This window comes from Leptidea sinapis, chromosome 1 (assembly GCF_905404315.1).
Source record: "Leptidea sinapis chromosome 1, ilLepSina1.1, whole genome shotgun sequence".
In the NCBI taxonomy this organism is placed as follows: Eukaryota; Metazoa; Arthropoda; class Insecta; order Lepidoptera; family Pieridae; genus Leptidea; species Leptidea sinapis.
Window position 1 is genome coordinate 18165988 of NC_066265.1, and position 25908 is coordinate 18191895.

Sequence of the window (25908 nt, forward strand, 5' to 3'; positions counted from 1 at the left end):
ATTAGTAAAACTTAATTGAATCCCAAATCAAGCAACTTGTGTAAGAAGGCAGGTTGCATAACCACGTGACTGTTACGGTCACTCACGTACAGTTGCCAACATCATAACTGTTCAAGATGGCCAATGATACACACGTATCCCAACTAATAGGTATAATTGGGCAACTATAGGCCTATTTATGTCAACCGCCGTTTGTGCAAGGTTCGTTTGATAGGGTTACCGATCTTTATACGGATAAAGTGCGTAACAAGCTAACTGTACTGCATGCAATTGTTGTTAAGGCGAAGGGTAAACAGAAAACACGCAAACAAGGTGTTTTCAGACAAGTTTTTTGGTGAAAATATAGCATTTGGAGCTATGAACACTACTTAATCCTGTTACAGATATCCTCAAGTCTTAGTGTAGGTTGCTTATGTTTGCTGTGGGTTATAGTTAACACTCCAGAGCTGCCACTTTTCTTTGCAGTTAAACAAGTTTTTTGGCATGGCATGACGCATTTGTTTAGTACTACTATCAGAAAAGTTATTCTTATAGCTTGCACTTTTTTGTGTAGGTACATTTATTCAGATTAGTAATGAATAACGAGGATTGAAAGCATATAAACTGTTTGCACCTGTTAAAATGTTAAGTTTTCCACATAGATGGCGGTCCGGCAGCCGCGAACTCATATCGATCAAGGTCGCTGGCATTGAGTGTCGCCTTAACTAGCAAATGCCCCGCGGCTTCACTCGCTCAGATAGTAGATACCGAACTCGTGGTAGTGGAACGTCTACTTAGCCGGAATATAGATTTATTATTGTTTAACATAAAAGTTTTATTTCACTTTGTTATATCTTTGAAAAATAAAACTTTGTGAACGATGCGGGATTCGAACCCACGACCTCCGGCGTTCCGTGCCGGTGCTCTAACCAACTGAGCTAACCGTTCGAGTACCGCCTCGCTATAAAATTCTGTTTGCTTTGTTCAACTCTCAGGTTGTGGCTTCATCTACAGGATCTACTTTACAGTTGATAACCTGCTCAACCCCAATATTTGCATATTAGAAAATTGAATTGAGATGTCGCTCTTGTAAATCTAAACAATATGTTATGTTTTTAAAGTGATAACCCTCAATACACCATGGTGTATTAATCCTAGAAGTGAGGAGGCACGGAACGCCGGAGGTCGTGGGTTCAAATCCCGCTCGTTCATAAAGTTTTGTTTTTCCAATTTTATTTGGTGTATTAATCCTAGAAGTGAGGGTGATCACTTTGAAAACATAACATATTGTTTGTTATATCTTTTAAATTAAATGTCTGATTTTAATAATATAAAAAGTATTTTACAGGTATTGAAATGGTTTTTGATAAAATAATACAATTTATATGGTTTAATTAATGTCGGCATTTATGAACTTTTAAAATGTAAAAAGTTGTTATAGTGACATAACTACAATAGTTGGATATAGTATCGCAGACTTTTTCTTGTATATATTGATATGTTATATAATACTGTAGTTTTGATGTGAAACATCTATAGCCGCACGTAAAACCGATTTCTGGCGTGGCGACGCATGCCGTGGCGACGCGTCGCCTTGTCACAGTAATACCGTCCTCAGAGGCAACATCGAATATAACTATTACCGAAGTCACTAATTAAACGAATTAAGTAGTCACGATTTGAAATAAATTCGTAAATTTTTGTATTTAATGAAAATAAATGTTTATTTAATAAATAGTCATCGTTATCTGTAAAAAAATCGTAATATTTTATTTTATCATTATGACATATTTAGTTCCTATCACAATATGTTCTTTTTGCATATTACTTTTACAAAATAATGTCAATGTTTCACATCTGCCAGGCGTCCCGTGACGGCTCAAATTTTTTTTGTTTTATCATCAATACTTTCCGCAGAGCACGCAATGACAGATTTTTTATGAATAATTTTTTCACACCTTCGGTTATATTATTGAAATTTTATTTATTTTATTGAAGATGCAGGCTCCCTAGTAGTGAAAGATTTTTTTTTAAATTGGTCCAGTTTTTTATGAATTTGTCGATAATATTTTATAATATTAAAAATTATTAAGTAAAATATGCTCCCTGCTGTAATAATGAAATCGTTTCACAGCAGAACTGTCAAACCGTGCGTCAATAAATTATCTCATAGAAAATATGTCTATACAAAACAAATATTGGAAATTAAAATAATAGATAGGTCCCAAATCGAAATAAAAACTATCCTATCTCTGAACTTGGACTAAGCTGACATGAAGTAATTCCCATTAAAATCCGTTCATTCATTTAGGAGTTCACTGGAAACAAACATCAAGACACTGTATTTATAGATATACTAGCGGACCCGGCAAACGTTGTTTTGCCATATAAATTATTTTTAGAGTTGGACCGTTTCTTGGCCATTGCAACAATACTTAATTTTTGTAAAATAAAAGTATTTTCTAAAGTAAATGTAACCTAAGTTACTCCTTATTACACCAGCTACCTGCCAATAAAAGTCCCGTCATAATCGGGTCAGCCATTTCAGAGATTAGGCCGGAACAAACAGACAAGACAGATAGAAAAAAATTGTAAAAATTTTTATATTGGTGTGTGTACCTATATATATTCACTAGCTGACCCAGCAAACGTTGTATTGCTGATATTAAAATCGCGATACAAAAGTAACTGTTGATCGTAGATGGGTGAAAATTTGAAATTGTATGTATTTTTAATGCTGACTCATAATCAAACAAATTTAAAAAAAATGTTAAAAAAATAAAAAATAAGAATTTCGTGTGGACTCTTAACATTTAGGGGGATGAAAAAGATGATGTCCGATTCTCAGACCTACCCAATATTCACTCAAAATTTCATGAGAATCGGTCAAGCCGTTTCGGAGGAATTCAATGTTTAACACCATGACACGAGAATTTTATATATTAGAGAAGAGAGATATACATGTAGTAAGAAACGGTTATTTCAATATTACAAACAGACACTCCAATTTTATTTATATGTATAGATCAAGATATCAAATTCAGCGCTACCCAAATGAGAAATGTATTAAATTCAAATTCTAATCTACAACAAATTTCCTAAAACTAAAGAGCAGGATACCACACAAGTGATGCAATAACGTTGTTATAACGCAATATCAACATTTATTATAATATGTTACGTCGTATTTATATAACAACTATATTTACAACGTTTTGCCTAATAAGGTGAGCATTAGTTTCAATTTAATTTGATTGCATTTGGAAAATTATAGCAATCACAAACCCCGGAATACGTTAACTTAAGATTTAATATACTTACTCCACTTAATAACAACTTCACTTGAGATGTCGCTCTTTCAAACCTAATTAATTTGTTATTTTTTTTAATATAACCCTAACTTTGGAAATAAATTACACAGATTAAATTTGAAAACAAAATTTATGAACGATGCGGGATTCCCCGAACCCGCAACCTCACGCGTTTCGTGCGAGCGCTCTTCCATTGAGCGAACCGTTTGAATAACTTTTGTTTTATGAAAATAAGGGACGAGACGAGCAGGACGTTCAGCTGATGGTAATTTATACGCCCTGCCCATTACAATGCAGTGTCGCTCAGGATTCTTGAAAACCCCAAAAATTCTGAGCAGCACTACAACTGCGCTCGTTACCTTGAGACATAAGATGTTAAGTCTCATTTGCCCAGTAACTTTCCACAATCGGCAAGTGCCATAGATCGGCGCCATCTTGCCGCGGGCGCGGCGTCTATTTTAGCGCATTTATTTTACTTGCATTAATAGATTGCTTATAATACAGATGATATGAGAGAATATATAAAAAAAATATTGAAAGCTATAAGATCATGCAAAAAAAAAACAAAAAATCTTATAAACAAAATGAGAGTCAGAACTTGTTCAGGGCGAAGTCTGCCAATCGGCACTTCCGATTTTGGTGTACATAAAAGATCTAGTGCTAAATGGCACTGGTCGATTTTGACTAGGTAATTGCACTAGCTACGGCGCCCGTCAGACCAAAACACAGTAACACTTACACATTACTGCTTCACGACAGAAATAGGCGCCGTTGTGTACCCATAATCTAGCCGGCATCCTGTGCAAAGGAGCCTCCCATAGGCATAATGACATGTTTATATTATGTTCGTACAATAGAAATTATTTAAATATTTCAACTTACAATTTACAAGAACTTTTACTTTAATTTTACAAGAAAAAGAAAGCAATAGGTATGGATAATATATACATTAGACGAGAATAGACTTTAAGGCTTGAATGTTAACCCCCTGAGGGTGTTAACAAGTTATCTAGTAGTGATTTCATAACGTTCACATTTGAACATTAAAGTCATATCCATCAACGAGATATAATCTGCCGGCAATCATGTTACAACAACAATAAGTGGAGGGTAATTTATTGTGTCTTATTAAACTTTACGTGTGATGACTAATAATTGATCAACGAACTAGTAGTTAGAAAATAATAATGACCAGAATCATAATAAGTTTTTATATTTAATTTCATATTTAATAATTCAATACAACAACTCCTACTTTTTATCTTATATTGTAAGCAAGTGTCCCATTACCTTTACAATTCTTATTTTTTCTTTAAAATATACTAGCGGACCCGACAGACGTTGTCCTGTACACACGTGTTAAAATTGAATAATCGGTCCAGCCATTTAGGAGGTAGTTCAATAATTGTGAATGTAAACTATCCTCGAATCCACTTGAACACACTAAGAAAGAATCATTCAAATTGGTTCAGACGTTTAGGAGGCCACTATCAACACACGTACAGAAGAATTATATCTTAATACATGTATATAAATTACGTGTCAGGTTGTTTGTCCGCGATGGACTCCTAAACTAATGAACGGATTTAAATGGGGATTACTTCATGGAGCGCAGTTTAGTCCAACTTGAGAGATAGCATAGTTTTTATTTCGATTTGGGACCCATAAATATTATTTCCAATATTTGTTTTGTATGGCCATATTTTCTATGACAGAATTTATAGACGCACGGTTTGACAGTTCTGCTTTGAAACAATTTCATTATAACAACAGGAAGCATATTTTACGAAATAATTCTTGATGTTATGATAATTATTATTAACATATTCATAAAAAAACAGTATTTTATTTATTATGTACAGAACATCGTCTGTCGGGTCAGCTAGTTATTCTATTATTTTTCTTTGCAATGGAATTTTTAAACGAGCGTACATTTTGTCGTTTTTTTGTCTTGTTATCCTGTGATAGTTGTAGAATTAGATTACAGTGCCCCGATTGGATATAATCATGAAATTCAAAGTAGAGATTTAACTGTTTTTTGTAATTAGTTTAAATTCTAAAATATTCGCTCAGTTGCATTTAGATCACTCCAGTTAGAAAGAGAAAATATTATTAAACTTAGCCGTGATTTATCAACATCTTACAATTATAACCTCGAGTGAAACTCTACTTAAATTATTTAAATGTGATGTGAAATCAATTTCCGGCATTAATCTTATCAACACTAAGTCGTTGTCCTAAATTTGTGCATTACTTAACCGGATCTGGAAGGCTATTACTGCATTTGATTAGTTTAAAAACATTTTTTTAATTGGCAATTTAATTAATCCTAACGTTATGTTCTTTATATAAAATTCATTACATTTTTTTTTACTTCTACTACTTTAATTAGCCACATGCCACGGTGTCAATTTTTACCTAAATAAAGTTTAGAAACAAAAATTTTGGACGATGTGGGACTCGAACCCGTGACCTTCGCGTTGCGTTCGAACGCTCTTTCAACTGAGCCAATCGTTCGTCGTATCGTCGGTATAGGTATCTTGTATTTCTTGTTCAGGTTGTGGCTTCATCTACAGGATCTACTTTTCAGTTGATAACCTGCTCCTTGCATATTAGGAAATTGACTTGAAATGTCGCACTTTCAAATCTAATCAATTTGTTATTATTTAAAGTGACCTCACTTCGCTAACGAGAGGTGGCGGTTCGAGTCCCGCATCGTTGAAATCTAAGAGCGTTCTTAGTCTTTGCTTAGACTTTACTTGCGTAAAACTTAGCTGAGTGTAAGCTTATAATAATCTATCATTTCCTTTTTGTGGTCATTGTACAATACAAGGTGAAATTATGCTGAACTTAAAGGCAAAAAAGGCATTTATTTTCTCAAAATTTATTCCTTTAGAATTCTTTTTGATGTCATTTCTAATATACTTTACTACCGCTTCGGAAACAAATGGCACTCTAAGGGAGAAGAAGCGGAAGAAGAAGAGAAAGAAGAAACTCTCCCAGTATTCTTTGATTGCGCGCTTTTTAATAAAAATATACAATAAGGCATGACAGCTCAATACAAAAGTCAAGTTCGCATTTTATGACACTCAGCAGAGCTTTGCCTATGTAACACTAAAGAAAACTCAAATCATTTGTATGTAAGTCTAAGTTCAGATGCATAATGATTTTTACTTATATCATTTATACGACTAGACAGACAATGATAGCTGTGAAAAGTCGAAAAAATTTGAATTTAGAACTAACCTCTATTTTATTCAATTCACGCACACTGACACAAAGCGTCATACAAATCGCGAGTGTAAGACGTAGCTTGTCACGCACGCTAAACTAATATTCGTGGCCTTTTTAATGGAAAAGGAGGACAAACGAGCGTACAGGTCACCTGGTGTTAAATGATCACCGCCGCCCATATTCTTTTGCAATACCAGAGGAATTACAGGAGCGCTGCCAGCCTTTAAAGAAGGTGTACGCGCTTTTATTGAAGGTATCATCCTGGAAACACCACACAAGGAAGTTCATACCACTGCTTCGTAGTACGTAGAAGAAAGCTCCTTGAAAACGGCACTGTGGAGGACCGCCACACATCCAAATCGTGGGGATGATATCCTGGCGTGGCCTGTTTTTATCGTTTGTCTAACAGATAGAGATTCTATCTAGACTTATAAATTATCTAAGGTTTTTTATATCATCATCATCAGCCGGAAGACGTCCACTGCTGGACAAAGGTCTCCCCCAAAGATTTCCACGACGAACGATCCTGCGCGACGGTCGATTTTTATATAAACACATATTCATAAAATGTGTTAAAAGAAAAACAATTTAATTTTTATTCGGAACCTTCCGATGCATTTACTTAATTACCGGTTTTTACGAACTCAGTTTATTTCTTACATACAAGTGCACATACAAAGTCTCTATCTAGACTCTATCTAAGTATTTTTATATAAATAAAAATAAATAGTAATAAGTAAAGGAAATAGTAATAAATATAAATAAATAGTAATAATAATAATAATAAGTATATGTATTTATAAGTTTATACTTTCATAAAATGTGTTTAAAGAAAAACAAATTAATTTTTATACGGAACCCTAGGATGCATTCGAAGTTTTTAAGAACTTAGTTTATTTCTTAAATACAAGTGTACATACAATGTAGATCCCACTCGTAATGCGACAATGTTCCATAGAATCCATAGTCGTCGCCTTCCTCAGATGTGAACAAAGGAATCGATTTCAGAATTTATTATGCATTGAGTTTAACATCTATTTTGTTCACGCACGTACTTAAATAAAAACATCGTAATAGTGTAAATGTGTGTTGTTTTTCCTTGAACTCGTTGATTCTACAATTTTATAGCTATTGGTATGTTTAAGTAAATATATGTAGTTGCGTTTTATGTCCCACTTCAGATGGTAGACTGAATGGATATGTCACAATAGCCATCATTATACGAGGTAGTTGAACCAATAACAATGTACCATTAAATATATTAAGTGTTTTAAGTCTTTTTATTTATAATATTGAAGTAAACTGCTTTAGGCGCTACTACTAGGTAACTGGACGACAATGCAACGGAACCGGAAGTCCCTAACGGCAAGATGGCGTCACTTTTTTTTAATATTAATTCGTTCTTTCGAACAGGCTATAGCCAGGGGCCTTACTGCCTTGTCGTTAGTATTTTCATGTCTTTGGTATTTATTATTTTCACTATTTTGTTTTACAAAAAGTCCAATCCAGTTTTCTCATTTCATCTTACATTATTTCCATTTTCCTTTTCCAATTATGTATATTCGATAGCGAATATTTATAGTAGTTTCTTTCATCAAATCCAATCCAGTCTTAAAGTCATCAGTTATTTTACCATTTCCGTTAATGTATAATTCTCTAAAGAATATTTTCCATATTTTCCTTTTAGTAAGTCCAAATCCAGTAATATAGTCTCTAATAATTTTCCCCTTTTCTTAAAGTCAAATCCAGTGTAATTTGCATAACTTTTTAGAATAATACCTACCTATTTACATTATCTGTTCAGTTCGCGAATTGCGCTATGCTATTACTAGTTGTATATGTACGAGTTATAACGTATTTACATAATTATAAACAAATTTACAACGTATGTATCTACAAATTACAATGTATTTACAGTACTACATACAAATTTATACAAAGACATATAAGTTGATGTGTCCTTTAATAGATCTATTACTGAGAGCGGGATTATATTGGGTGCACCATATATTTCCAGTAGCTCATCCATCAGCACAAGGCGCTGTATGCCAAAGGACGAACAATCAAAAAAGATGTGATCCAGAGACTGATCTTGTTGCTTATTACAATGGTCACAAAAAGTAGAGGAGACAATTTTTTTGCGATGAAGATGAAAATTCAATCGATAGTGACCAATACGCATTCGTGTTATTGAAATGAAATGAAATGAAATTTATTTGCAGGAAACATTGTACTTAAGGTGTTAACAATATAATGGATAATCCAATATGTTTCGTCAATTGACATGCAAAATATGTTACAAAATTGTCTAAACACTAATCGTACTGTTATATTGAAACATGTCGGATTTCACAATGATATCAATAATATTTATAAAATGAAATTTTAATACTTATATAATATTATAATATGAGACGTAAATAACTTAATAATTCATTTAGTACCTATGTATAATATTAACAAATTCAATGTCATAAAAGTATATTAATTTACATATATTATTATCAAATAGACTAATTCATTTTGTATTGAAAAATTCATTTAAACTATAGAAGCACTTATTTGTTAACCACTGATGCAGTCTTCTTTTAAAAACTTTGAACGGTAAATCTTTCAATTCATTGGGCAATTTATTATATATATTCACAGACATGCTGAAACAATTTCTACTAAAAGATGCAGTTCTACAGAAGGGCATTATGAGTTTATTTGGATACCTTGTATTTAAAACCTTCTGGCTTTTTTTTGTATAGAAATCACACATATGTTTTTGAACAAATAGGCTTATTTCATAAATGTATAGGCATGGCAGCGATAGAATTTTCAATTTTTTAAATAGCGGTCGACAAGAATCTAGGGGGCCGGCTCCACAAACCGCCCTGATACACTTCTTCTGTCCAATAAATAAATGCCCTATGCTCACCGAGTTGCCCCATATGACCAATCCATATCTTAAAGCTGAAACCACGAATGCATGATATGCCATTAGCGCTGTTTTTTCACCTATTGTTTTTGATACGCGTTTGAGGACAAATACATGTTGGTTAATTTTTTTGCTAATTTTGTCATTTATTGTAGTATAGAACTTTCTGTGAGCGTTATTTTTAAACTTCCAAAACCAGGGTGTGCTATTAACGGGATTGTCTAACAAAGTATACGAATGAGCCTTATTTTCAACTTCTGTACAATTGTACCAATATCTTCCCCAAAGAAGAGTCATACGCTGTTTTAGATTACTTATTATATCTGTATATGGTATGTTAATGTCTAGATCTTTGCAATCAGGATATAGGGATAGATCGGATATATTAATGATAGTTCTAGCTAGAAAATCAGCGCTTTCGTTTCCTGCTACTCCTGTATGGGACGGGACCCAAACGAAATCCACTTTAATATCGATTAAACATAGTTCGAACCACAATTCCTTTATAGCAAAAATGATGTAATTGATGTTAGCACTCATTTTGTTATTTGACAAACTTTTTAACACACTCATACTATCACTAACTATTACCCACTTCTTATTAAGTTGATTTTGTTTCTTAATATGCTTTAAAGCAAAAAGAATAGCGACGGCTTCAGCAGTAAAAATACTGGCATATCTATTAATCTTAAAGCCAATACCCTTCCTAATTTCAGGAAGGTAGATTGCAAAAGAAACATTATTATTGTTTTTTGCGCCATCCGTATAAACAAATTTACAATTAGACCATTCTGACAATAATACATGAACCTCCTCTTTTGAAGTTAAATTTGGATCTATTACAACATTAATTGCAGAATATTTACATCGAAAAGAACCTGCATGGCAGGGAAGTATATCATTATTCCGATGAATATTTAAATCTTGTAGAAATTTAAAAAATGAAGAAAAATCTTGCAAGATAAACAACTGTCTCTGAAATGAAGACGATTGATAAGCAATAAGATTCTTAAGAAGATTGTTCGTCGGCAAGCTATAGAGCTTTAAAATAAATCTTTCTTTAAGATAACTAAATCTAATACACAAAGGAGGAAGGTTGGCCTCGATTTGCATAGCAGCTATTGGGCTAGTTTTAAGTGCACCCAATATTGTACGCATACATTTATTTTGTATTTTATCCAGACTATTAACAATTTTGCTGTCTGCGGCGAAACAATGAAAGCCATATTCAAAATGACTACGAATAAGTGATTTATACAAAATTAACAATATTTTAGGGTCCGCTCCCCACGACGTTGCACACAAAGATTTTAATACATTATAAGCTTTATTCGCTTTAATTATAACACTATCTGTATATTTTTTCCAAGAAAGTTTTGGAGTAAATGTTACACCTAGAAATTTTATGTCACATGAAATAGGCAGTGGAATGCCATTGTATAAAATGGGAGGCAATATGATGCGTTTACGACCAATCACAAAGACTTTTGATTTGGTTGGATTTACATTTAAATTAAGATAAGAAAAGTATTGATATAAATTTACAAGTGCTTTATTAATAGTAGCGGCTAAATTAATCAGATCAACTCCCGATACATAGACGACTAAGTCATCTGCATACTGTAGGTTTACTATATTTGGCCCCAAAATAAGGTTCAATCGTCTTATGTACATAATAAAAATTAAAGGAGACAATATTCCCCCCTGACAAACACCTAGAGAAGAAAGTCGTGGTCCATACAAATGTTTATTAAATTTTACATATACTTTTCTGTCAGTCAAAAAGGATTGCATCCAATTTATTATTTTACCTGGTATCCCTAACATTGATAACTCGTCACAAAGCACGGCAATATTTACACTATTGAAGGCACCTGAGATGTCAAAAAATACAGACAAAAGATACTGATTACTTGCTAAACATTGATGCGCATCAAGCTGTAACTGCGCTATACTCTCCCTAGAAGACCGACCTTTGCGAAAACCAAACTGATTATTAGGCAAAAGACAATTTTGTTCTATAAAGAACTCGAGACGTTGTTTTAGAAGCTGCTCAAATATCTTCCCAACACAAGACGTGAGAGCTATAGGTCTATAAGAGTCAGGTAACATTTTATTTTTGTCTGGCTTTAAAACTGGGATTAAACAGTCTGTTTTCCATTCTGCAGGAATAGTATTCTCCTTCCATAGGCGATTAAGATTATTTAAAAAGATGTTGAGACTGTGGCAATTAAGTTTTTTGAGTAAAATATATGGAATGGTATCAAGACCGAAAGATGTATCTCTTCTAGTAAATAAAGCGGATTTTAGTTCTTGTAAAGAAAAAGGCTCTATCAAATATTTATTACTATCATTAACAACATTTACATAGTTAGTTAACTCATTTGATACAAAGTCAGAAGTATACTTTTGTAGAAAATCTGGAATCCAACTATCATTCAACACACTGTCAGGAATGTAAGTTTTGTTAAATTTGCGCATGTATTTCCAAATTGAAGACAAAGGAGTACAACGATTAAATGAATTGCACAAGCCTATCCAGCTATTTCTTCTTTCACTTTTTAAGATAAGTTTTTTTAAAGCCCGCAATCTCTTAAACTCCACATAATTTTCATCAGTGGAGTTGTTTTTAAAATTAATGTAACCATTTTTAGCATTTAAAACTGCTTCTGTACACCTCTGATTCCACCAAGGCAACCAAGGATATTTAAAAGATTTTTGTGAACAAGAACTAGTAACATTATTACTATTAGAACTTTTGGAAAACAGACAGCTAGGGATTGACTGCTTGGCAGCAGAAAGTAAAATATTACAAAAGGAATTAAAAGCATCTATTGTAGATAAAGTGTCAAATTTAACATCATCCAAATAAGAAACAACTAAGTTACTATACATTTTCCAATTCACCTGCTTATAATTAGGGTGAGTGGGCAAATGTAGATTATTACATAATGTGTTTTGCAAACTACTACTATCACTACTTACTGCCATTTTTATTATTACAGGGAGATGATAACTACTGCCCAGAGGACTGTCAATAACTGACCAGTCACATAAAAGAGCCAATGATGGGGTTACCAAAGTCAAGTCAAGAGCATTAGGACGCCAAGATGGAGATCCTATTGTGGTAGCTTGACCATTATTCAGAATAACAAGACCATTCTCATCTATAACCTCTAAAACATCTTTACCTCGAGGCAATGTATCAACACATCCCCACAACATGTGATGAGCATTGAAATCACCTGCAAATATCATTGGCTCTGGAATGGACTTAATTAAACTGTTTAAATTGTTTTTATTAAATGGAGGATTTGAATTGGAAGGACTGTAAAAACTCACAATACTCAGTTCTTTGTTATTAATATTAATTTTAATGCAAACATTTTGTAGAGCACTATCAAAATATGTATTTATGTTAGAAAATGTGATATTATTATGAATAAAAATTGCTACACCATTGTGTTTATTACCACAATCATTCCTTATTGTGTTATAGCCTTTTATTAAAAAATACTGATGTGGTTTTAACCAAGTTTCCGAAATTATAGCAATATGAATGTGATTTTCATATAAAAACCTTGTAAAAATAAGCCTATTACTAATAATACTTTGAGCGTTCCACTGCACTATATTCAATGTATCCATAATAACAATTAACTAGATGTCTTTTTTCTAAAAGTGTTATTCAGAATTTCCTTAATACTATTTGAATTTATAGTTAACTTATCTTTATTCGTACAAATTTGTAAAAATGCTTCAACCAAGAGGTTCATAAATTTGTCAGATTTTATAAGATTGCTCAGGTGTGTGTCAATATACTTTGAGTTTAATTGAGGGAAAGCAGATTCATTGAAGAGATCTGAGTATCTAACACTACGGGACTTCACTTTGTTTTCTTCAATTTTTTGTTTTTTCAGAGGACAGGTAGATGAGATAGCTATGTGATCTCCACCACAGTTGGCACATTTTGTTAAAGTTTTTTGACACATTTTAAAATTGTGATTGTCAGAACATATGGAACAAACTTCATTGTTTCTACAAAATTTAGCAATATGGCCAAATTTCATACAGCGTAGACACTGTTTAATAGGGGGTACATATACATTAACCTCATGCCTCCAGTGATCAAGTGTTACATACTCAGGTAACAACGTTGATGCAAATGTGACTGCAACAGTTTGCGTTGGAACAAAGGAGACAACACCCTGTGGGTCCTTTACTCGCCGCATGAACCTTCTCACAGCAATAACTTTTTTACTCGATGCAATTAATTGATGAATTTTTTTGTTGGAGTAATCAGTGGGAACAGAAGTAAGAACTCCAGTGACCTCCGTTTCAGAAGCCGGAATTGAGGCAACCATCTCCAACTCGCTAAGTAACTTTTCATTTTTTAAAAATACATTCGCATTGTTAGGCAGGTTAAAGGTAACACCAACTTTAAAAGCATTAACGGACCTCAGGTGCAACACACCCGATACGCAATGCCTCCTGATTCCATTTGACAGACCCAACCTGTCCTTGTCTGATATTTTGACTTCACCCTGCTTGCGATTGAGAAATACAATAAATTCCTTCTTATTTGAATTTTCGTCGTACAACCTATAATAATTTGTCGCTCTATAAGGGGTATACTTCTCTTTATCCTTTCTTCTTACAATGAGACGTTCAGTCACCTCCGCGTCAGATACCGAGGATTCGGATAGGGGAAGTTCGTCTGCTGGTTCTGCGTCGCTCTGGCCGTTCTTCGGCCTTTTACCTGTACGCTTCCCCATGGCGATGGGGAAGCGCACTTAACAATTTATATATACAAAAATCGAATATTTATAAACCAGGATAAACAATTTACAAGTATGAAAAATATATGCACAATGAACAATAATTTAAACAATTTTTTTTTTGTATAAGCGCGCCTTCCTTCGTTCACTCGTTCCCGCCAAAACTCACAACAGATACACCAAGATGGCGTCACGTTTCTGTACCATCCGGTTTTAGGTTTCTTCGTCCATTATTAGGACAGGCAAAGGGTTCGAGTCTATACAGCCATATTCTTTAATATTCAATAACAACGTAATATTTATATGTGTTAATTAATAATCTAACCTTCAATTTCTTATTTTCAATTATTAAATGAGATGGCGGAATCCCAAAAACATTTTACTCTTTCTCTTTCTTTTAAATAAGAATAAAAGAGAAAATCAAGAACCTGATAATGACTTGCCCTGTGAGAAGTGCTTATTTTCTAATAAGTAATATCAATATTACTCTATACTATATATATAGAGTTGATATAAACTCCACGTAAAATAAATTAAATCTCACTTGTTACAATAATATAATCATAAAGATTTTTTTTTATTCCAGGTACAGAATGAAATGCCAACTTAGCTCAAAAGATGAGGTAATATCGTAAGTGTTTCCGAGAAAAAAAAATCTAACAATGCTCCTAGCTCGTGAGTGCTTTGTTGATAACACGGCTTAAATTAATGTATATGATTATAATGTATTTAAGTATCTGTTAATTATTCCTAAAGTTAATTATAATTACGTTTTAGTTCAAACGCGCGTAAAGATTACACGCACATACTTTTTTTATTTATTTATTGGGTTTACCAGCGATTTTACATAATTAATATTTCCTAAACTATTTACAATTTACATTACAAGCACAAGGTATGCAAAATCATTTAAAGGTAAACACTACTTACTACTAAAACAGGAATCAAGCAAATCCAGAAAAAAAAACAAAAAATAATACAAAAGTAATTTAAATTCTGCAATATTTATTTGTGTATTAAACCTAGAAGTGAGGGTTATTACTTTAAAAACGTAACAAATTGTTTAGATTTACAAGAGCGACATATCAAGTCAATTTCCTAATATGCAAATATTGGGGTTGAGCAGGTTATCAACTGTAAAATATTTCCTGTAGATGAAGCCACAACCTGAGAGTTGAACAAAGCATACAATATTTTATGACGATACGTCACTCTAACGGTTAGCTCAGTTGGTTAAAGCACTGGCACGGAACGAGATAGAGATAATAGATAAAGCCACAACCTGAGAGTTGAACAAAGCATACAAGATTTTATGACGATACGTCACTCTAACGGTTAGCTCAGTTGGTTAAAGCACTGGCACGGAACGAGATAGAGATAATAGATAAAGCCACAACCTGAGAGTTGAACAAAGCATACAAGATTTTATGACGATACGTCACTCTAACGGTTAGCTCAGTTGGTTAAAGCACTGGCACGGAACGCCAGAGATCGTGGGTTCAAGTCCCACATCGTTCATAAAATTTTGTTTTTCAAATTTTATTTGTGTATTAATCCTAGAAGTGAGGGTTATCACTTTAAAATCATAACAAAAAGTCTGCAATACCTCAATGTTTGAAAGATATTTAAGAAAACAAATTATTCATTAATGTTTTAATAAAAATTACACGTGTATATAACTAAAATCTTAATCTGACCAAACAAAATATGTACAAATAAAATAAACTATATTTAAATTAAAATATATGTATTAACTAACATGATAAAGTGGCCTTTCACACTTACGACTGGCTGACTAAGTTATTGGTAATTAATTTGCGAATAGTGTTAGGGGAGTCAATGTTAATGTCAATTAACGGACTCATTATTATTTTATTATTTACATAAAATATTGGCAAATCGAGGTCAGTTCAAACAAGAATAATATTTAAAAACAACATTATGGTTACGCGATTATTGTTTTCAAATTTAATTTGTGTAACTCAGGCTATATGTTGCCTGTCGCCTAAAACAGTACGTCAATCGTTGGCAAGGGTTCACCCTGGTTATATTAATTTAAACATACATTAACCTTCTTACAAAGTAAGATCTTACAGTACGAGAGTGGCTTTTACAATTCGGCTATGATGAAACCGAGAAAATTATTAACTTAAAATTAATATAACTTTATGTATTTAATTATGAATATTTGTTTATAACTTTGCTTTATCTATTATTATTAATTTTATACAGTTCTTATTATGAGGTAGGTATGCTTTAAAGTTAGATAAATATTGTTTAAGTGTCAGTCTTAGTTCTATTTCCTTAATTATTAACATTATATAAAATTACATAGCCGACGGTAATCACTGGTTGGCTCTGCACAGGGTTTCCTAGTGAGCCATCCAGAGGAATTTAATTTAAAGGTGCCTCTTTGTTTCTGTTTTTGAGATTGAGACTGTAAATTTATATTAGGCATGTAGAACAATGTATTTAATTATAATATAAATAAATAATAAATAATAAATAAAAATATTAATATATTTTTAGGGCAATAATTTGCCCTATTTTAGACATAATACTGAAAGCCGATTTCAAAACCGAGAATTTTTTTTAAGTATAAGTTTCACCTTCGTACTATTATTGTGAGGTCTATGACAAAAGTGAATACATAAACTGCAGTGATTACCAGCGGTGGATTTACACTAGGGGCAGTTGGGGCAAGTGCCCAGGGCGGCAAATTTTTTAGGGCGGCAAAATGTTGAAAGTGAATAATTTTTTTTTAGTCTTATCAATGTTGCTCAATATAATTAATTAATTCTGTTAATTAATAATTTCTATTTTAATTGATAATTCAAGAAATTCTATTTATCCATTGCTTGTAAATTATAATTTTGGCACGTTTAGTAAAAATTCGATTCGATTTTTTTATTTTCTGGAATTACAAAAAAAATAATTAGTATTTGTTTTGATAAAGTTTCTGCAATAAATTAGTTATTTTAGTTTTGAAAAATAAAATATATAATTTATAACTTTAAGTAAAATTATTGGGGCGGATTTTTTTCCGGTGCCCAGGGGCGGCATTAAGGTTAAATCCGGCCCTGGTGATTACTTATCTTGGAGTGACCCTCAACTTTACTTGACCTCCTATTACAAAAAATCCAGATTTCAATACAAATATAATATACTTTATAATCAACACAAAACATAGGAACTGTCTAACGGCCGTTCCCAATATACTATCTACAGATAGAGATAAACTACTACCTTTTACTGTCAGTAATTAGCTGTCAATAATCTGAAGCTGTCCCAATATACCCGATAAGTCATTCTTATCAACTTATATTGGGACGCGTGAATTGCAATTTCCATACAAACTTCTATCGCTGGTTAGCTATACGTCGTCGTATTGACCGTGAGTGAGTTACCGTCGATAAGTTTATTGGGACAGAAAAGTCTATGATAGTTACGATTTTTATCTCAATTCAGAGATAGACTAAATATTGGGAGAGGCCGTAACACAGTTAAGTCCACTTTCACTTTGACCACAACTTGATTTGATACGAAACATTAACAATTATAGGAACGAGTGACTCCACATGACCTCACTGGGTCATTACCACTTACAGTTAATGTTATGGTTCATTTCCTCACAACTTTCTCCGCACAAGGACAACCACTTTCTATCTCATATAACTCGATACATTTCTTGGGCGTTTCTTAATATCCGAGAGAAATAACATTAGCCAACATGGATGTTTGACAGCTCAGTTGTTCAAGCATTTATATTATGTTTGCCTTGTAACCGATGTGTCAATGTGGGATTGATGTAGGGTTGTCAATCGTACCCTAAATTATTGTACTCTATATACTGGGTAGTTTTAAGTAATAAATATCTTTGCAAAGTTTGACCCTTATCAGCAGCATAGTCCATTGGTCCAATAATACAGGCTGTATTTTTTTTGAAAAATCATTCGAGTCAATTTCTGTGAAAAGTTGAAGAATATTTAAAAAACTAAATACCTATGCAGTCATTGGTTTGGTCTAAATCGAGGGCATGACTCCATTTCTCTAAGTCTCGCAGTTTCCGACTTCACCATTACCGCCCTTCTGAAAAATCCAACGTCTATATATATAAATTGGCTCTATATATACATATAACACTAATAGAGTATTCTAAAATATTATTTTTTACACAATGTTTACTATACTAGTCTCGGTCGTGTAATATTATGCAAACCCATCATAAATAAAACAAAAGTCTATGTACGGTTTTGTTTTTTTAAATTTGAAAAACAAAATTTTATGAACGATGCGGGACTCAAACCCACGACCTCTGGCGTTCCGTGCCAGTGCTCTAATCAACTGAGCTAACCGTTCGAATGACGTATCGTCATAAAATCTTGTAATCTTTGTTCAACTCTCAGGTTGTAGCTTCATCTACAGGATCTACTTTACAGATAACCTGCTCAACCTCAATATTTGCATATTAGGAAATTGCGATGTCGCCCTTGTAAATCTAAACAATTTGTTGTTTTTAAAGTGGTAACCCTCATTTCTAAGAATAATACACACGGAATAATATAATATATACATAATGCACGGAACGGCAGAGGTCGTGGGTTCGAGTCGCGCATCGTTCATAAAATTTTGTTTTTCAATTTTTTTTTGTGTAATAAGAGACTCTATCTAGACGTTTAAATTATGTATATTTTTTTTTATGAAAATAAGGGACGAGACGAGCAGGACGTTCAGCTGATGGTAATTGATACGCCCTGCCCATTACAATGCAGTGCCGCTTAGGATTCTTGAAACCCCCAAAAATTCTGTGCGGCACTACGACTGCGCCTGTCACCTTGAGACAAGATATTAAGTCTCATTTGCCCAGTAATTTCACTAGCTACGGCGCCCTTCAGACCGAAACACAGTAATGCTTACACATTACTGCTTCACGGCAGAAATAGGCGCCGTTGTGGTACCCTCTAGCCGGCATCCTGTGCAAAGGAGCCTCCCACTGGTATAATGTAAGTATCATAGGTGGAATGCACGGAACAGTTTAAAGTCTTTTACCTATTCTGTGGTGAAATGCAACTCTAAATTTTTAGTTTAACTACCAAGTCATATAACTACCAACCCATAGACCTGACCTACGTTCTACAAACTAATCACAGTTATGAAAAGATGACATCAAATAAATAAACTACGACAAAAATTAAATTCTGATTTGACTGAAAAAACATGTTTTGTTATCATCTTATAAAATTTAATAAAAGTCGTAAAAAACAGGAAATTAACCATTTAAATCGTTTGTTTTTGTGTATTAGCATATTCCGTTTATGCTTAATTATATGTTTTTAAGATTGCTATATGTAATTTATATTCATTATTCTGTAGTAGTGGCACGTTATTATATTTTACCTTCATTAACAAAATATTTGAGTACAATTTAACAAAATTTTTCAATCGTCAAGCTACAACTTATAGTTATCAAATCAAAAATCAAAATGAAAAATAAAATATTTTTCTGTTTGAATCTACCGCTACTTCGTAAAGGGTTGAGCTTATGAAAAGAAGTAGCAAGAAACTCATTGCCACTCTTTTATATCAAGATTAACATCGATTTGCAAATCATTTCAATTTCAATATAACATGTAAAATGTAAAATGATGCAACAAACACACTCAAACGTCAAATAGTCAATGTCTTACACGAGTAAGTCAAAAAAGTAAATGTAAATTAATACAAAAGTTATTGAGTACAGTAGCTGCATCATCCACATACACCATAAATCAATAAAGGTATTCTGTGAGCATTTTATAAGCGATTATAAATAAATAAATACGTATATATCCATACATACGTTATAATTTAATAGTTAAAAAAACACTTTTGTGCTTTTTAGCACACAATTCTTTTTGGTATTCGAAAATTTCCTAATATTAGATAAATCGGTTAAAGACAATGGTTGAAATTTAAAATTAACATCAATTCTTACCTTATGGACGATAGATGAAAATTATATAAATAAACAAAAATATTATTTTGCAAATTGAAAAATGGAATGACTTTATCAATTTAAAGCATTGTCATCGGTCGATAAATCTACGAAGTTTGAATAAAATCTGGCCGTTTAAAGTGACAGGTGAAGCTAATAAAAAGCGTGTAAAAAGCCATATCATAACCTGAAGATAACAATTATCTTCAGGTACTGTAAGACTACATACAAATATTATTCGTAACAACAAGATATAGTGGTTATTAGAGCCAGTGATATTCTATACATAAGAATGATTAGAGCCAAATCTTAATATATATAAATTATTTTTGACACGTTGTTTGTCCGCGATGGACTCCTAAACTAATAAACGGATTTTAATGGGGATTACTTCATGGAGTGCAGTTTGGTCCAACTTGAGAGATAGGACAGTTTTTATTCCGATTTGGGACCCATAATTATTATTGTTTTCAATATTTGTTTTGTATGGACATATTGTCTATGAGAGAATTTAGTGACGCACGGTTTGACAGTTCCGTTGTGAATCAATTTCATTATAACAACAGGGAGCATTTTTTACGAAATAATTCTTGATGTTTTGAAATATTATTGGCAAATTCCTATTAAACAGTATTTGTTTTATTATCTACAGGAAAACGTCTGTCGGGTCAGTTAGTATTTCGTAAAAGTGTACATACAATATTACGGAAACAAAATGAAACTCTTATCAATGTCACATCAGTCAGTGTCGTCAACTTTTTTGTAATTATGGTGTTAATAAAATTTGATCTGTATGTATGATAGCGTAGTAATTTATGAATTGACGAACATTCTTGAAGAGAAAAATACGTTGTAAATTATAAAGTGAATAGCTTTTAGGATACTTCCGTGTATGAGCGTCCATCAATGTTCAAAACGTAATCAAACATAAAAGGCTGGCGTCGGAAGCAAATAAATTTAATTTAAATAATTTAAGCGTCAAGTCACCGCGTGAATAAACACTTTACCAAATAAGACGCGCATAATAAACGAATGTTCTTATTTATTTACCTATCACTACACAGTATAAAACAAAGTCGCTTCCTCTGTCCCTATATCCCTATGCATGTTTAAATCTTTAAAACTACGCAACGGATTTTGATGCGGTTTTTTTTAATAGATAGAGTGATTGAAGAGGAAGGTTTATATGTATAATAACATCCATAAAAATAGTAGAGAAATACTGTTTTTTTGAGGTTCTTAATGTGATGTAGTAAATAATTACATGTTTTCCGCTTACATTACAAACGCAGGCTGAACCCTACGAGATTTATCAAAATAATGTACTAAGTTATTGTACACATTGAAAGGGTCTACAGAAAACTCCGCTATGGTATATGTCTATCCCTTATGAATATCCCACAATAACATTTTTTTGTCATTTACTTTTCACGACAAATAATTGCAAATTTTCGAAGCGATTTAATAATATTGACACACTTTTACACAAATTATCGTGCCCCAAATTAGGCATAGCCTGTGCTATGGGTTGCAAAACAACGATAATATATTTAATACAATATACTTACTTAAAAATACATAAATACATATAAAAATAAATAAACATCTATGACTCGCAAATAAACATCTATATTCATCATATAAATGTTTGTACCAACCGGGATTCGAACCCGGGACCTCTAGTAGATAAGGTTGCTAACCACTCAGCTCTATATAGAGCTCCATAGCGGAATAGTTGTGAGCGTTTTAACACAACAGTAAGTAAAATACAGTCTTACAAACACACGGTAGATAACTAATAACTCATTTGTGCCAGTGCGCCACGCTATTTTGTTTGTTTTTATTATTTCCCATTCTCATTCCAATTCTCCAAGCATAAAATCAAGATTGATAAAGCGATTTTTATACCCTTATTGGAATATTATTACAAAAATTACGTAAAGATTAATTTATTACTGTTGAAAAATTACCTAACGTTTACGTTTTTCAGATGTTAATTACTTCTTGCGATATAATAAGATATATGTGTCGGCGAGTAATTTGGTCTCCTCAAACTGATATTATTTATCGTAAAAAAATTATTGAAGTAGGCGTTACTTTGCGGAAATCCATCATTATCCAAATGTTTTAAGTTTACTTAAGTGTTAATTCCGCCAATAACTCTCGTTTCTCGCTAATTGAGTCTCGTGCCAGTGTTTGGCGAGTCAAAATGTCCTGAGGATGCGTCGTGTAGAGGCCCCGAATTGTTTGAAGACAAATATTGGCGGAATTAACACTTAAGAAAACCATAAAAATTTTGATTATTTATTGTTATACATATATATACTTGGTCGATACGCTCTTGACAGCTATAATACTCGTATGAACGAATGTTTTGCCTTAAGTGCTCTAAAACGTCATTGCAATGAAAATTTTAAATCAAATTTAAGTCTGTTAGGCATAATATTAATGTGAACTTCATTGTGTCAGTCGGTTACGTAGATTTTCAACGGTTAATTGAACAATATAAGAACACAGCAAACCACACTTAACTCGTTCATTGCTTGAAAGCGGTCGACCTCTATCAAAGCATATCTATTGAGGTTTCCTTTATTGATATTAGAATTGATATAGTTTTATTCTATATTATATTTAGGTCAATATTACTCATGTTTAAAATGTATTTTTTAACGTTCCTTACCTATAAAAGAAAAAAAGCCATATAGTAAAACCACTTTACTCATAAACTTTAGTCCATGGGGTTAGGTTCCTTCATAAAGTTAGGTACAGATTCCTGATAGCTGGAATTAGGTTTTAGTCGCAGATCGACGGAGTTCCTGCAGGACTTCTGTTGAATATAAGCTTGTAGCTTCCCGCGCTGCGTTTAATCTGGAATGCTGGAATTCTCTGGAATTCTTTGGACATATTTCTCGTAAAGAGGGTCATAATCTGGAACAGCTGATGGTGACAGGCAAGGTAGATGGCAGGCGTCCCAGAGGACGCAGTCCCACGAGATGGTCGGACCAAATACGATCTGCTCTAAACATCAACTTCCATGATGCCCTTCATAAGGCTAAGGATCGCAGCAGATGGAGGGGAATCGTACGGGAGAAACTGATGCAGCGGGGGAGTCAAGACCCTCAGTAATGAGGAAAACGACGCGAGGAGGAGGAGGAACTTCCCGCGCTGCCTTTAATCTATATGAAAGCAAAGCACATACAAAAGTCACTCGCTGAAGTTCTTGTCCTCGGACAGTCTTCCAAACTGTACTTAACAAGTTAAAACGGAACGTGCGAAAAATACATGCTTCGTGTTTTCATTGACTCCAGGACAGAATGGTACTCTGGAGACAGATCATAATGGAAGCGACGCAGATGAATTCGAAAACATTTATGTCCGGTAAAGTGAGTGAGATAATATTTTATCTCATCATAATTGCGGCGCAGCCAAACATCCACTTTTGTAAAAAGACATTTCTTACACCTGCCTCTTGTTGGGTATTATCGATGTAAATATGGATTGCGTGTGCCATCCCCATAGTCTGGATGTGTAGAGGAACATCACACATCCAGATGATGGTTTGATACATATTCAAGTTTTTGGCGTGTCGTGCGAACGTGGAATTTGACTTAAACCATGATGAATTTGAAGTTGGAGTCAGACCAAAATTCTTCGCACCCAAACAAGACTTGCATAACATAAACACCCAGAGATGGAGAAAGACGCTTCATTTATGAGTGAACGAACTCGTGACATGTAGGCTCTTATACTTCATCAGTATATGACGTGTGTTCAACTATGTACATATTGGACAAGCCCTGTGGACAATCCCACATACAAGAGAAACATGTATAAATACGAATACATTGAAAATACATTGAACAAATAATTTAATAAAAATTTATGATAGCCACATGCAATCAAGATCCTTTTAGCTCCAGGTAACAAAATAAATAAATCTATAAACATACAATACACCTCACAACACCCACATACATTTTAATCGCATATTGTAGTATATATATCATAATATTTCATCATACTCGTCTTAAGTAATTAGTTACTTATATATTCTTAGGAATATAATAATAGATAATTTTGTAAATCATTTGTGTGAAATTTCTATTACATAAATTCTGTGTATATCGACCACATAATGCCATTTTTTTATGGAATAGGAGGACAAACGAACGTACGTACGTACCTGGTGTTAAGTAATCACCGTCGCCCACATTTTCTTGCAACACCAAAGGACTCACAGGAGCGTTGGTGGTCTTTAAGGAAGGTGTACTCGCATTTTTTGAAGGTACCCATGTCGTATCGTTCCGGAAACACCGCACAAGGAAGCTCATTCCACAACTTTGTAGTACGTCGAAGAATGCTCCTTGAAAACAGCACCGTGGAGGACCGCCACACATCCATTTGGTGGGTAGTCGCACGACACGAAGGTGGAATTCGGAGGCAGGAATAAGGTTAAACAGCTCTTCGGAATACTCCCCGTGATAAATGCGGTAGAAGACATACATAAAATTATTTTTAAGATCTATGAAATACTAAGCTCCAACTGAATATCAACTAAAGTATATTTTGATTTGATATCTTAGGATATAGCTTTAGAAGAAAACCTTGTGAATATAGATGTCTATTGTCTACAGATGTTCTATAGACCTTGGTATTATTGCTCTAAAATGACTATTGTACTAAATATTTTAATATTCTGCAATATTACTGCAACCAACAATGACATTATGCTGGCAGATTATTTAAGTATCGTGTAAGTTATGAACGTAGATTTACTTTTTATGACTTAAATGTCTTTCATAACCGTTAGGGGGCGTTTTAGTACTTGTCTAATAAATCACGTCGCTATTGACTCTACGTGAGAATATTTTCGCTTTCGCTCTTGGATTTCACAATATTTTGTTTTTTTGGCTGATGATTACTATTGTCTGTGAATATAAAGAATTAATTTATTACAGCGGCTTAGTTATATAATATATAAAGGAGTTTGTTACACACTTTATCCGTATAAAGATCGGTCCAATTATATCTATTAGTTTACATATGATTACAAATACATTGGCATTTTTTTTTTATGAAAAAAGACGTTCAGCTAGGCTAAGTAATTATCCTTATCCTCTGTATCCTCTAGTAAGTTAAACTAAGGATAGATAGGTTATTGAAAACGGCTGTTAGAAAACTCAATAATAATCCAGTTTTTACGCTGACAGATTTAGCTTACGAAGATAATAGTTGATATCTTGCCACCGTCCAAATAGCGACTTATGAATTTATGATTATGGTTTTAATATATTTTTTTATGAAAACAAGGGACGAGATGAGCAGGACGTTTGCTGATGCTGATGTTAATTGATACGCCCTATCCATAACAATGCAGTGCCGCTCAGGATTCTTGAAAAACCCAAAAATTGTGAGCGGCACTACAATTGCGTTCGTCGCCTTGAGATATAAGATGTTAAGTCTCATTTTCCCAGTAATTTCACTAGCACGGCGCTCTTCAGACAGAAACTCAATAATACTTGCACATTATTGCTTTACATCAGAAATAGGCGCCGTTGCGGTACCCATAATCAAGCTGGCTTCCTGTGCAAAGGAGCCTGCCACTGGAACATATCAAAGAGCCATTATACAAATAGTGTACAGAGGTCACCATAATAGTGCACAGATTATTCAAAACGCCATATTCACAAGTAAACCCCAAGTCTAGTT

The 25908-nt window shown here is 33.3% G+C and overlaps 1 protein-coding gene and 1 long non-coding RNA gene across 3 annotated transcripts in view; both read left to right on the plus strand.

Moving 5' to 3' along the window:
* Nucleotides 1-25908, plus strand: part of LOC126970296 (mucin-4-like) — a 148711-nt gene that overhangs the window by 77650 nt on the left and 45153 nt on the right. The gene's annotated exons all lie outside the window — the stretch shown is intronic.
* Nucleotides 11186-12907, plus strand: LOC126970855 (uncharacterized). The gene is made up of 3 exons (XR_007730706.1): nucleotides 11186-11552; nucleotides 12102-12369; nucleotides 12453-12907. It is a non-coding gene; the product is annotated as an uncharacterized LOC126970855 (long non-coding RNA).